This window comes from Vulpes vulpes, chromosome 14 (assembly GCF_048418805.1).
Source record: "Vulpes vulpes isolate BD-2025 chromosome 14, VulVul3, whole genome shotgun sequence".
Lineage (NCBI taxonomy): Eukaryota > Metazoa > Chordata > Mammalia > Carnivora > Canidae > Vulpes > Vulpes vulpes.
Genome location: NC_132793.1, coordinates 104416023 through 104430719, shown reverse-complemented (window position 1 = coordinate 104430719; position 14697 = coordinate 104416023).

Sequence of the window (14697 nt, the reverse complement as noted above, 5' to 3'; positions counted from 1 at the left end):
GGTTCAGGGCCTCTCAGACAGGTGTTTGGACCGAGAGCTCTGGGCAGGGGAAGGCAGCAGAGGCTGGTGCCAGAACTGGCCCCGGGGGGACTGTGAGACCAGATCACCTGTCTGCCAATTTGCCCGAGGCCATGTGGCTTTATGCTCTGTCTAGTAACACTACATAAAATCTGTGTTTGTCAGATAGACAAAATAGTGCATATAATTGGATTATTTCTACCCTTGGCTTTTTTTTTTTTGCATTCGTTTAGAGATCTTAACCTATAAGGATTATTTCTGAGCATTTCAAAGATTTTTTTCATCCTACTTTTCTGAAGGCCTCTCTATATTAACATTTTGAACATTTTTGTCTCTTCTTTGCATATATATGTGTATATAGGTATATATGAATATTTATGCATATATATTTATGGATTTTTTTGAATATAAAAAGTAATAGGAAGTTTTGAGGTACTATGAGGATTTATTAAAACAAAATAGTGTAAACCAATGATTTGCTTTTCATATTTATTTAGATAATTCTGTTTAACAGTATGGGTAAGATAAAATGGATTAATCCGAAGATATTTAACTATTTTTAGTATCCAAATCATAAATTAACTGGGATAATTAAAAAGGAATAATTACTACTTTTGATATGAATCATTTATCCCAATTTTTTACCTAATTTTAAAGAAATGTTGATTTCTAAACATTTTTTATTATGAAAGTAATGTATCCCCCCAAAATAGAAAGACTAAGAAAATTATAAATTTAAGAAACCTAAAACAGTATTGCTTAGTGATATTCCCAGTCAACATTTCCAGCTTTTTACCAAGTGTCTTTTTTTGTATTTATATATTTTTCAATTTTATTCTATATATGTATCTCTCACCTTTCCATCAATTTTATACTTAAAGCAATTTCCATATTATTTTTCAAATTTTTTGTGACTATGTTTCATTAGTACTTAGTGGAATATTCTAACTAGAACATGCAATATTCAGATTTTGCCTCATTTCTCATCCATCCATGTTGTCTCTCCCTGTGCATTTTTTTGCCATCAATGATTTTGAGCCTCTTAGCATCATTTTTTAAAAAGATTTTATTTATTCATCCTTGAGAGACACAGAGAGAGAGGCAGGGACACAGGCAGACGGAGAAGCAGGCTCCCTGTGGGGAGCCCAATGCAGGACTCAATCCCAGGACCCTGGGATCACACCCTGAGCCAAAGGCAGACGCTCAACCACTGAACCTCCTAGGTGCCTCAGCATCAGTTCTTTAGAATTAGTTTTCCAGAAGTGACTGAGTCAAAGGGAATATCATTAAAAAATTCAATCATGTTGTCAAATGACAGTCACTGTCATGTATGTTGATTTAATGGTTTATTATTACTATTATTATTACTGGTAACATGACTTTTTAATACAGTCAGATTTGTCTGTGGTCACTTTGTGGTTTCATTGGTTAGATTTTTAAAAATTCCCTTTGCAGTCCTGCTGGCATCCATCCTGGCGATGAATTCTAAGTGAGGCTGTCACTGTTGCCCCTTGCACCCAGCATTCAGGACCCTGATGCTCTTCCCCAACCCCCGCCCCCCCCCCAGGCTCCTGGGTTCAGGCAGAGGAACTGTGGACAGGGGATGCCATGTTCTGAATGTAAGGGGATCAATTACCCTGCATGCGTTGCACTTCCTCTGACAATTTGATTAGAGGCTTTAGGTGCTCTGGATGATGTTAAATCAGGCCAGGGTGTGTCTATGGACAAAATGACGAAAAGTCCCTCAAATGATCACCATCAGAACACTTTAAAAAAACAGAAAGGATCCAATGTCAAAATAAGCTAAAACCATTATTTCCTAGACCAACTGCTTACAGGATCTGTGTGTGTGTGTGTGTGGGGGGGGGGGGGCGGAAAGGAAGATCTATTTGTAGAACATACAAATCCCTTTCGTTGAAAAAAACAAAAACAAAAACAAAAAACAAACCCAAGCCATTTTGTGATACGTCCCAGGAGATCTTAACAGAAATCATCAGATGGCTTAGCTTACAGGAACAAAAACATTCATCATCTATGTCATCGATTAAATAATCCCCCGCCCCCACTAAATGAATTCTATTCTGAGACAGTAACACCCTTGAGCACATCTCAGAGTGTCACGTAGGAGTCCCCATTGCCAATGCTCCTCCTTTACGAGGGCATCAAATTTTTTTTTTTTTTTTTTTTTTTAGATTTTACTAATTTGTTCCTGAGAAGCAGAGGGAGAAAAAGACTCCCTGCAGGGAGCCCAATGTGGGACTGGATCCCAGGACCCTGGGATCACACCCTGAGCCAAAGGCAGACGCTCAACCACTGAGCCACCCAGGTGCCCCTGGCATCAAGTTTTTATCTTTGCATTTTACAAGAGAGACTTTTCCATTTCTGAGACATTATGGACATGCCGGAGGATATTGTTTCAGTGACTCTAAAGCCTTTTGTTTGAAGTTTAGAAATACATCTTGGGTCTGGAAAATGTTGTTCAGGGGAGGGACTCGGGAAAAGATTGTTTCCAGTTTTCTGAATAATAACTGAATTTGTTGAGACATGAGAGCGAATGTTGTTGTTGGTGGTGAATTCCTCATAAACTCATCAGCTGCAAACAAGTTTGAAACTGAGCAGACACGCTGAGATTTCCATCAGGGGTCACGTGAGACTCTGTTACTCATTTAGCCGGTGAGAGGTTCCTAACAGGGGCGGCAGCAAGTGAAGACAGGCTGTCACCACCACATCCACGGAATCCCCGCAGAGCAGGAGCTGATCCCCAGATGGGTGGCAGTTAAAATACAAATTATAGAGCTGCCCTGTCCTGCTCTGCTGTCGTGCTTTCTCGAGGCAAGAAATTCTTTTTTAATGGAGGGCTGTATCTAAACACATGCCCCCTTCTTGGAAATGAAAAAGAGAATAGAACTTTCTGAAAAACTGGGATAATGACAAGCAATTGAGTTTCTTGTCAAGCAACCACTTAATAGTTGGCTGTGATTTTTCTCTAATGATTTTTAGATTGTATGTCCCTGAATACTCGGGGACTGGTAGGAAGCACAGCCAATGGTGTCTCTGGGGAGGGACAGTCTCCTGCCAGCATTGCCTCTCCATCCCTGTGGATGTGCGGTGGGGCAGACAATGGACAGAAGCCCAAGGAGCCAAGCGCATGAGGCAGAGGAGGCCAGGGGCAAAATATCTTTATCACATGTGGACTTACCACCCAACCATGAGGTTTCTCAGGTTCCTGCCTCTAAGTGCAATATTTTAAAACCCCCTCTTAAGCAAATGATCTTCATTTTTTCCCTTCAATTTCACTGACATCTTTTTTCATCCTGTTTTGATACATGATTTCTTGTTTTAAGTCCCCTTCTTGATGTGCAAAGCAATTTCACCCTTAGCATTGACTTAACTTTCCCTAAAGAAGACTTAAAAAAAAAAAATCGAAAGCCCTTCTCCTCTCACTGTTTTTCTTTTCATTCTCTGTCTCCTTCTTTGTGGGTAAAGCATATTTACGTAGATCTACCTACATCTCTGGTGATTTTTAAGTAAGAAGAGCATTAATTTTGCTCCATGTGTGCCCAGAAATAGTAGACACCTGTGAATTCTATTATCATTTTAAATACTGTGCAACGAACGTTGCAAGGGTCTTCATTACAAATCAGGGATTTTACATTTTTGCACAAAAGCTAAAAAAAAAAATGGCTTACCTATTACATTTTCTCTAAGAAAGATAGAATTTACTCCAACTTGTGTGAATAGTAAAATCTCTGTGAATCTTGTGTGAATCTATCATTTTTTCAGTTTCTTCTAAGAATCTAACTCATTGATCCCAGAGTCCTGGAATCAAGCCCTGCATTCGGGCTCTCGGCTCAGTGGAGAACCTGCTTCTCCTTCTCCTTCCTGCTCCCCCTGCTCGTGCTCTCTTACTCTCTCTCAAATAAATAAATAAAATATTTAAAAAAAAAAGAATCTAACTCATCAACCAAGATAATTTGCAAGGACCTTGGGTTCGAATAGTCTTTTTTTTTTTTAATTTTTTTTTAATTTTTATTTATTTATGATAGTCACAGAGAAAGAGAGAGAGAGAGAGAGAGAGAGAGAGAGGCAGAGACACAGGCAGAGGGAGAAGCAGGCTCCATGCACCGGGAGCCTGATGTGGGATTCGATCCCGGGTCTCCAGGATCGCGCCCTGGGCCAAAGGCAAGTGCCAAACCACTGCGCCACCCAGGGATCCCTCGAATAGTCTTCATTAAACACAGCGCCACTGCTGGCGGGCTGGGTTACTTTGGAGGAATCACGGACTGTCCTTGAGCCTTTACATCCCTACCTGTAGAGTGGAAGTAACCTTGAAAGGTTGTAGATGCTGTTGTGTAGGATGGACCTAGTACAGTGCCTGTAGTTCAGTAGGAGCCCCAAACTGGCAGGTATGCTTTATTGTTGTGTCTATAATCATATTATCATTGGGTTAAAAAAATGAAATGAAAACAGGACTGGAATGATTTGAGCTTAGTCATTTTATATGAGCAATTGTTATGACCATCATTATCCCTATCATCAGCCTTATTTTAACGTCAGCATGAAAGCTGATTAGAATGGTATTGAAATCATATATTTCATGACAACAGACCTGATTCATGTACAGACTTTACAAAGAAAGTATATTGCAAAGCTATTTATTAATTACATGATAGATATGCTCTGTGTGTTCTTTAATATAGCTATAAATACAAATGAAACTTAAAAAAAAATGCCTTCTTCCTTCTAAAAAGCAGAGGCATCTTACAAATCAGCCTGAGCAGTGAGCGATTACCTATCCAGAATCTACGTAGGTGTCTGCATTCACGGCAGTAGGCTGTGGGTGAGGGCCCGAGACACAGGATTCCTCCCCAAAGCTCATGGAGAAGCAGGCTGACAGCTGAATGAGTCTGTACCATGTACCTGAAGGTGTGGTTCTAGCCTAACTGCAGGAAACTGAGAAATTTATTAAGCGGTGTTTTTCCTGAGTTTAAAAAAGGGAGATAGATTATCACGAATTATGATAGGATCTTATTAAATTTCTATGCTGCTAATTTAGAATCTTTGTTAAGCTGACCTGGCCTACATGATGGAGAATATGTGTAATGAAATGCTGTCACTTGGAGAGTTTATGTGAGCTGCAGAGCCAGATGATATGGGCCTATCGCTGATTTAAGTTTATTATACTTCCATTCTGTGCACCTAGACTTAACCCCTAATGCCATAAGCTTGAATGCTGTTGGGATTCACTTTCAAGGTAACACTCAGGGAGAAGCAATAACCCCCAAGTGCTAGGAAATCATTTCGGTGGTTGCAAAACGGAGAGAGGAGGTTTGGGAGGACGTGGGCTGGGAAGCAGCAGGGGCCGTTTGCAGAAGGGTGTCTATACAGCACACACTGAACCCAGGAAGACTAACAAAATCCAGGGCAGAGAGTCAAGTAGAGTGACCAAATGGCCCTGGTGAGACTGGTTGAGTGACCCACTCCAAAGAATGCTGCCGTGACCTGTGTCTGCGTGGTAGCAGGTGCAAACAGAGAGCCCCAGTGGGGCTGGTGGGGACCCTGTGAACGTAGCCTGCCTAGTGACTCCATCCAGAGAGAGCTGGCTGCTTTTCCTTGTTGGTTTAACCATACGATACACTATCCTGTAAACAAATTAATTTCCCCCGGGACTTTTGAAAGCATCCTAACTACATTATCATTTTTCTGCATAAAGGAAGCTTAGCAAGAGAACAATTATGGAATGGACTTCAAATGATCTCCAAATGGTCATAAAGTGGAGAAGGCCATCCACAGAGATGGGAGGAAAACACAAACAAAGTTTTGTTGGCTAAAATTGAGGATCGTTTATTCTCAGAGCTGTGTTGACCCTTTCCTGCTCTCTCTTCCGGCAGAAATCCTTTGGCGTCCTCATTTAAAATGTTTCTATTTTTCTCCTGTTGTCCATAGCCTTTCAGCTCTGTCCCCTCCAATCCAAATGTCAAAGCCAAAACAGAATTCCCAACTTGACCTGTTCTGGGATGAGCTGACATGGTGGGGCTAGAGAGAATGAGCCAATGTGCCAGAAAGATACAGAATGAATTAGCACATTCCTCATTTAAGGCTGGCTTGTGCCTGTTCCTGTGCACTTCCTTGGGGGGTGAAATGAAAAAAAAAATACACTAACCTCTCCTTAATTAAAGCAATATGTTGTCTAGTAGGATGACAGGCAAACAAAGAAGGAGTTCTAGGGCAATGAAGTAATTGCTCTGCTATGTTGGGAGGATATATTCTTGTCTACTCAATTTGGGTCTTTGGCTCAGCTTAAGAACTCTACTGATCTAAGACAGATTAACAGGAGGAAAGCCTATACCTTTTATTGAATTTTTATGTGTACATGAGAACTTTCACAGGAGAATGAACACCTAAAGAAGTGATCAGAGTAGAAAGCTTTTTTAAGTTAAAACAAAACAAACAATAAACAAAAAACAATAGAGATGCCTGGGTGGCTCAGTGGTTGAGCATCTGCTTTTGGCTCAGGTCATGATCCTGGGGTCCTGGGATTGAGTCCCATATTGGGCTCCCCTCAGGGATCCTGCTTCTTCCTCTGCCTATGTCTCTCTATATGTCTCTCATGAATGAGTAAATAAGATATTTTTAAAAAACCAATACATTTATGTAGAATTGATAAGACAAAGGGATTTAGACTATCCCTTTGTAAATGGTGAAGAAGCAACAAGGTTTGTTTCTTACCTGTCGACAAAGGAAACAGAATGTCCCTCCTGCACCTACTGTTTCTCAAGTACCTGTAATTCATAATCATCAATATGCTAAAGTGGCCTATTTTGGAGTGACAGATTCTGGAACCTCTTTAGCTTAGCTAGATGCTTGGAGCTATAGAAGGGTAGAAGAGAGGAAAAGAGTATCACCTTGTCTAGGCCCTGGAAAGTAAAGTCCTATTCTGAAGGCATAGTGGAGGCTGGGTGAGGGGCAAGGGTAGGTCATTCAAGACTGAAAACGCCTTTGGGGACAGGCAGGAGCAGGCAATCTCCTCTGGTCCCTCAGGCCCTGAACCACCTGCAGAGCATAGGTGAGGGAGTTGCCCAATATAGGGCCAGAGGAAAGGTCACAGGGATATGGATGTTTAGACCCTAGGCCCTGAGAAGACACAGATGCCTTAGAACTGGAGTCCAAGGCGTAGGTTCTGGCAATCCAGGAAACCTAATATGCACCTGGCCCAGTGTGTCCTTAAGAGCTGGGAGATGTGCTGGATAAAAGTCAAGTGAAGCTGGCAAGCCTTGATGTGAGCTCCACTCACTCATCAAGCACAGCCTCATCCATTCAATAATTCATCCAGTGAGCAGTACTTACTGATATCTATAATGTGCCAGCCCCTTCTCTCCCCCCCGGCTAGTCCCAGGGGAACTAGGGCGAATGGGATACCATCCCAGATAACTGGCATTAGGGTCTGGTGTCTGTTCTTCTGTGTCGTAGCCCTGGTCAACTGTGACTCATGAGTCTGTGTTATCCTTCCACACTTCTGAGAAGATGTCCCTAGCCTCTTGCCATCCTCATTACAAGAAGCTTATATTTCTACTTTTCAGTCTGTCATTTAAGAACTTGTGACATCTGTCACCTTTGAGCCTCAACATTTATCTCCTCCATTTATGCAGTTGGACTGTCATTCCAAACCCCCATCTTCTCTGCCCCCCCCCTCCGCCCCCGGCCTGATCCCCCCGTGAGAATGGTCTGTCCTCTTCTGCTTGTAGGGTCTGGATCCCCTGTGCTTTCCTGGAGTCCCCTACAACCACAGATGGCCCTTCATTGTCCTCCTCTGAGAAAAAGGAGCTCTTCTCCTTATGTCTCCTCCCTTTCTTGCTCCCCCCTTCAACGGCCCCGTTCCTCTCATGACCCCATCATGCCCCATCTCTCATGCTCTATCCATCCAGCTTAGCACCTCAGCCCATGAAGCACCCCCTTTCCCAGCCTTACCTCCTGGAAGATTCCTGGAATCACAGGAACATTGCTCTAGACACAGGCTCCTTGATGAAGCATCTCTAGGTTTGTAATAATGGGGATGGAAAAAGGAGTACAAAGTCATGGCCCCCTCCAGATATTGGGTTTGAAGTTGCAATGGAATGAGAAAATTCGAAGAATTCCAGTTCCCTTGATATTATTCAACATATGAGCACCTCTCCATTGATTATCAATGCCGTCTCCCCTCTGGAAGCAGATATCTGGAAGTGAGATCATACTTAGTAAACACGCCCTTCCTTTTTCCACTAGCTTCTCTGGTCAGCCCAGTAGGTACAGAAAGTCTTCTCACCAGAAGAGGTCTCAGAGCTCTTTACTGCAATTTTTCTAGGGGTATTTGAATATCATTAACATTTCCCTACACGACCAGGCGGCTCCTTCCTGAACACCTCAAGGGCTAAAAGATCATTTTCTCCTGAAGTAGTCCATTTATCTGTGGATTGCCCTGGCCATTAATGCTTTTTTATATGGATCTGAAATTATTGTTCTAAAGTTTCTACCCATGCATTTGATTTTTATTTTCTAGAGCCGGATAACTAATAAATGGGGATGGCAAAGTTACAGGACACAAGGTCATGATAAAAATTCAAAATTTTTTTTTTTGTGTGTACTAGTAATGAATATTTGGAGTCTGAAATTAAAGAAACAGTGCCATTTATGATAACACCAAGTAAGGGAATATTTAGGTGTAAGTCTATAAAAATGTGTACATGATTTGTATGTGAAAAACTGTAAAACACTAATAAAAGATTTAAATAAGTGGAGAGCTATTTCACATTCATAGATTGGAAAACTCAGTATTATGAAGATGTTGATTCTTATGAAATTGGCTTGCGGATTCAACATCTCAACTAAAATGTTAGCAAGCTATTCTGTATGTGTCAATACACTTATTCTAAAGTATACATAGAAAGGCACTGGACCTAGAATAACCAACATAACATCAAAGTACAAAATTGGAGGACTCACACTACCCAATTTCAAGACTTAGTATACAGCTATAGTAATCAAGAGAGCATGGGTTGGTGAAGGAACAGACATACAGATCAATGGGAAGCATCCAGAAATAGATCCACACAAATAGTCAACTGATATTTGACAAAAGAGCAGAGGTGATTCACCAGAGAAAAAACAGTGTTTTCAACAGGTGGTGCTGAAACAATTGGATATTCATACATAAAAAATAAATGTAGAAGCACACCTTATACCATTCACAAGAGTTAACTCAAAAGGGATTATAGACCCAACAGTGAAATGCAATCCGATGAAACTTTTGGAAGAAAACAAAGGAGAAAGTGTACATGATCTTGGGTTTCGTGATGAGTTTTTAGATATAACACTGAAGTATGATCCATGAATAGAGACACTTGATCAGTTAGGCTTTATTAAAATCAAAACTTCTGCTCTGGGAAAGACACCTGTAAGAGAAGGAAAAGACAAGCCACAGATGGGAGACCACACTTGTAAAACATATATGTGGTAAAGAAACCGTGTCCAAAATACACAAAAAGCTATTTAAAAAATCAATAATAATACAAACAACCAAAAAAAAAAAAAAAAAGAATACAAACAACCCATTTAAAAATAGGTAAAAGATCTGAATAGACTTCTCACTGAAGAAGATACTCAGAAGGTTTATACAAATAAGTAAGCATATGAAAAAATGTTCAACATCATTCATCATTAGGGAAATGCATATTAAAGCAATGATGAAATAGCATTAAATCACTAGATGTAGTGGCTAGCCATTTTAGAATGGCTAAAATCCAAAAAACTGACAGTATCAGTTGCTGGTGAGGATGTGGAGCAACAGAAATGCTCATTCATTAGTGGTCAGAATGCACAATGGTGCAGCCCCCTTGGAAGATGGGTTAGCAGTTTCCTAAAAAAGTAGATGAGGTCTTACTCTGAATCATGTCTTACCACCATAGAGAATGAGTCCTATAGTCTTTGCCCCTAAACTCATTACCCCAGTGTAATTGTGAGAAAACACTAAACAAATCCCAGCTGAGGGGCATCCTAAAATATACCTGACTCGAACTCTCCTCGAAACTGTCAAAGTCTTAAATAGCAAGGAACGTCTGAAAAATGATCACAGCTAAGAGGACTCTAAAAAGAAATAACGAGTTAAATGTGATGTGGGATCCTGGATGAGATCCTTGAACAGAAGAAGGTCATTAAGTAAAAACCAAGAAGGTCTGAATACATTATGGACTTTAATTAGTAACAGTGTATCAGTATTGATTCATTAATTGTGACAGATGGACCCGACCGATGTAAGATATTAGTGATAGGGGAAACCGGGTGTGGAATATATGAGAGCTCTGTGTGTTACCGGCACAACTTTTCTATCAATCTAAAAGTATTCTAAAATGAAAGTTTTTTTTTTTTAATAGTAGTGTTAAGTGCAGAAAAAACAAGCTGTAAGCTGCTTTTCCAAATGTCTCCTGCTTTTTACTTTTCTGACATTTCTTTGGCTCAAACTACATGTATACGTTAGTGATATAGAATAACTAAAACAAAAGCTAGCATTTATTGAGTATCTCCTATGTCATTAGGTGAGGAGTCTATTCAGATCTTTTACCTGTTTACCTATTTTTTAATTGGGTTGTTTGTACCTCTTATTTACATCTATTAACTATACTAGTGTATCTCCATTATGATCCTGATAATAGCAATAGTTATGAGACAAGAAGAAAGGGACAATCAGGCTCACTCATATCTGGTTTTCCTGTTTTTCCTGAATACATGGGAAAACCATTTTCCAGCATCTTTGCAATTAGGCCACATCCTGTGCCTGGTTCTAGTGACATGTGAGCCAAAGTAAAATGTGTCAAGTGCAAAGCATGATGTGTAACAGCTGGTGAGACCTATCCACCTGTCTTGTCCCTTTGGTGGTGACTGTTAAGGTCATAGGTTGAGATGGATGTCCGCATGGAGGAGAACGTGGAACCACGTAGTGTCTGATGTGAGCCAGATATGAATCTTGATTGTGTTGAACATAACCTCTTCAATGTTGACTCCTGTAACGCTGAGACATGATGTATAATATATACCATGTAGTGACAGTGTGGTCATGCAGTCTTTATGGATAGCATTGATGGTCTCGGTTTTGTAATAACATCTCCTGAAGAATATTGGCTCAAGGAATGACAAATCATGGAGAGGATCACAGCTTCATTTCACACCTTTTTGGAAGTCCTTGAAGCGGACATTTCTGTTTCCTTTTAATCCCAGTAGCCAGCCGAGACCTTCCACAGCCATTCTCATATATCCTGACCTCTGTTCTTTCCTGCTGCTTAATGATCTTCCTATAAATTGTATAGGAAATGGAGCAAATGCAGTTACAGTGTCTGCCAGCCCTGATGCAGATAAATAGATGGAAGTCTAGCCAAGTGTCTCCCTAGGGCAGCCCTCAGCCTTCAGCCTGGGTCTCACTGAGAACATAATCACAGCAAGGCCTTGCTCTGATGATAGCACCAGCTCCTGGAGAACAGGGCAACAAAGATATTTCAAATGGACATAACTAGTCAACACAAACCAAACTGCTTCTGGAGCAGAGCTTTTATAAATTTATATTAGGATCTGATTTGCCAGTGAATAATCCGTTGGATCTGCAGGTCACATCCAAACTCTCAATGTAACCTCCCTCATCTCTGTGTCCCAGGAGGCCTCGTCTCCAGCTGGGACCCAGGTCCCTTTGGACGGTGGAGTCATGACCAGGCATATTGGGAGGGCTAGTTACATGGGCCAGTCAGAGATTTATCTACATGAGAAACGAAATGCTTACATGGTTTGGAGCAGGGTGCTGGGCCTTCAGAACATCATCTCCAAGGTATTCTTTAATTCCACAGCTTGTAAAAGTTAACCGTCTCAAGGAGAAGAGTTGACATAAAGAGTAAGTGAATGAACTCCTTTGTTCTTTTTTTTTATTCATGATAGACATAGAGAGAAAGAAAGACAGAGAAAGAGAGAGAGAGAGAGAGAGAGAGAGAGAGGCAGAGACACAGGCAGAGGGAGACACAGGCTCCATGCAGGGAGCCCGATGCAGGACTTGATCCCGGAACCCCAGGACTGTGCCCTGGGCCAAAGGCAGGTGACAAACCGCTGAGCCACCTAAGGATCCCTAACTCCTTTGTTCTTATGGTTTTTGCTTGATGATAATATGAGAATAAAAGCAATTTCCTTCTTTGACCTAGCTCACAACAAAATGCAGATGGAGAAAGTATCCTCCCCATGGTCTTCAGTCTTGACCCAATAGGAATAGAAACTGGAACTTTCCTGCCCAGGCTGGGTAGATGCTAAATGTTCTCACCTGTGTTTGGGTATCAGGGTCAGCACTTGGGGACTGAGGTATACTGCCAGCAAAGCTAAGTGTGCACTCTAGAGATCTCAGTGCCAGGAGGCCGCCAGGAAGATGGTAGGTGACAGCTTTTGAAAAAGTCCAAGGATTCCAATTCCTTAAACCAAAAGGCAGGATCTTCTCCACTGTTCTTTTTCTTTAAATTTTATTTATTTATTCTTAAGAGACACAGAGAAAGAAGCAGAAACACAGGCAGAGGGAGAAGCAGACTCTGCAGGACTCCAGGATCATGACCTGAGCTGAAGGTAGATGTTCAACCACTGAGACACCAGGCACCCCTTCCCCATTGTTCTTTCACACTTTGAGACTTTGTTGTGCATGATGGCCCATCCTCCCACCCCATTCCTGGGCCTTTGGATGACCATACCCTCTGCTTTACCAACCTTCACTCTCCCGCTAGCTGTGATCTGACTTTGCAAAGTGGCACCTCCCATAACCAGTTAGTGTCACCCTCCTTGTTACTTTAATTGGTGTGTAATAAAGAATATGGCTGACCTTTGTGCCCTGTTTCTGGGAGGTAACCTCCAGACCTTTGGAATTCCCTGAATGATAGGAGTGTCTTTGTTATTCATGATGCCCCCGCCCCGCCCCCCCCCCCCCCCCCCCCACCTTGGATAGTTGATTCTAAGCAGATGACTCAAGATGGGGGCGGTCCTGCCAGAAAAACCAGCCATAGCCCCAAGGCTGGGGCTTTAAGCCAGGGAAGGGAGAAAGGTGGAGGCGGGGTTCAACCACCTGGCTAATGATTCAATCAGTCGCACCTACATAATGAAACTTCAATAAAAACTCTGGACACCAAAGCTGGAGTGAGCTTTCCTGGTTCATAATACTGTGCATAATGTCACATGTCCTGATTCTTGGGGGAGAGGATCGTTCTGCTCGGGCCCTCCAAGGGCTCACTCTACGTGTCTCTCTATGCCTTTGACTGGTTCTGATTTGAATCATTTTGCTGTAATAAAACTGCAGTTGTGAGGATGGTGGTTTCCTGAGTTCTGTGAGATATTCTAGTGGCCAGGGTGATCCCCTCAGTTTGTAGCCAGCTAACTTTTCTTCAAGACTCTGCCATTCTGTAGGAGCCCAGGGCCCCATCCTGAGTGTCTGGCACGGCTGAAATGTGTTCTGGATCCGGAGTGGGGTGCTGTCCACATGGAGTGGCTCACATGGAGCCCAGAGCAAGTTCTCACAGCACAGATACATGTTAGTATCCTCGAACAACTGAAAGGCAGTGGGGACTTTTTTGTTTCTTTCCTTATGGCAAAAAGAAAGACAACTGAACTCTTAAATATGATAACTCATGAAGCCTGCTCCCTCTGTTGAGGGAGGTCTTTTCCTACCCTTTCTTGCTCACCTTGTTCCATCCTTCTCTGGCTGTCCCCCAGCTCCTGGTACCTTAAGGCAGGAAATATCAAGGCTTCTTATCTTACACAAGTGATGAAATGATGCAATCCCAAAACGTGTGTGTGTGTGTGTGTGTGTGTGCATGTGTGTGAGTGCGTGCATGCATGTGCGTGCGTGGGTCCATGACTCAAGCGTGGTCACAGCACAAAGACAACTCATACTATCTTGAACTCAAAGAGGTTTGCCTCAAATACCGAATCTAGAATTTTCCCCTCCACATTTTCAAGCCCTGCCTGGGAAGGATCTTTCATCCTATTAAACAATTGATTCTAGGCCTTGCCCTACTCAGGGATGTGGGAAGGGAGGAGTGATACCTATACTTGATGGTGTAAGGGATCTCATCCTGGACACACTCCCTTCAGGACCAGAAGGGACGAATATGATCCCACACTTTCCTTGCACACTGGCCCTCCCACTCAGCCTTCACTCCATCCCATCCCTTCATCCCCACCCCAGGGATTTCCCAGAGTCTTTGAACTGCCTTGTGGGAGACTGAAAGGCTCTGTCAACCTCATCCCATCAGGAACTACTCAGAATTCCTGCAAATCCAGGCTAAGCTCCCAAGGGAGGCTGGCCCTGCCCTGTCCTCTGCTCTGAGGTCCTCCCCATGAGCAGTTCACCTCATAGCTGCTCTTTCTTCAAACTCAGTCGAAGAATGGCTCCCTCCTGTCTGTTCACAACCAATTCTGTGAACTCTTTGTGACTCAGGTCTTCCTTCTTGAAGATAGGGCCAGAGGCTGGGCTAGAAATTAATTAAGGTATTCCATCCTGAAATGCTCCCTACGGAAATTCCAAGATCGGGATGAAGTCTCCATCTTGTGGCTGAATTCAATTCTGCAATTAACTCTTCACATCCAGCAACCCTAGAGTCCACTTAGAGGAGCAGCTCAGCATAAACACACTTTCTT